Source organism: Arachis ipaensis, chromosome B05 (genome assembly GCF_000816755.2).
Source record: "Arachis ipaensis cultivar K30076 chromosome B05, Araip1.1, whole genome shotgun sequence".
In the NCBI taxonomy this organism is placed as follows: Eukaryota; Viridiplantae; Streptophyta; class Magnoliopsida; order Fabales; family Fabaceae; genus Arachis; species Arachis ipaensis.
In genome coordinates this window covers 99,172,531-99,173,089 of record NC_029789.2, presented here as the reverse complement: position 1 = coordinate 99,173,089, position 559 = coordinate 99,172,531, and positions in this window count along the sequence as shown.

The window sequence follows — 559 nt, the reverse complement described above, 5'->3', positions numbered from 1 at the left end:
GCACTGGGTCGTCCAAGTAATACCTTACGTGAGTAAGGGTCGAATCCCACGGAGATTGTTGGTATGAAGCAAGCTATGGTCACCTTGTAAATCTCAGTCAGGCGGATATAAAATAGTAATGGGGTTTTCGAAATTAATAATAAAATAGGGATAGAAATACTTATGTAAATCATCGGTGAGAATTTCAGATAAGCGAATAGAGATGCTTTCGTTCCTCTGAACCTCTGCTTTGCTGCTATCTTCATCCAATCAGTCTTACTCCTTTCCATGGCTGGCTTTATGTAATGCATCCCATTGTCAATGGCTACTTTCGGTCTTCTCTCAGGAAAATTATCCAAATGCCCTGTCACGGCACGGCTAATCGTCTGGAGGCATCACCCTTGTCAATGGTTACATACTATCCTCTCAGTGAACATGGTCAACGCACCTTGTCACGGCACGACTATTCATCTGTCGGTTCTCGATCATGCTGGAATAGGATTTACTATCCTTTTGCGTCTGTCACTACGCCCAGCAATCGCGAGTTTGAAGCTCGTCACAGTCATTCAATCATTGAATC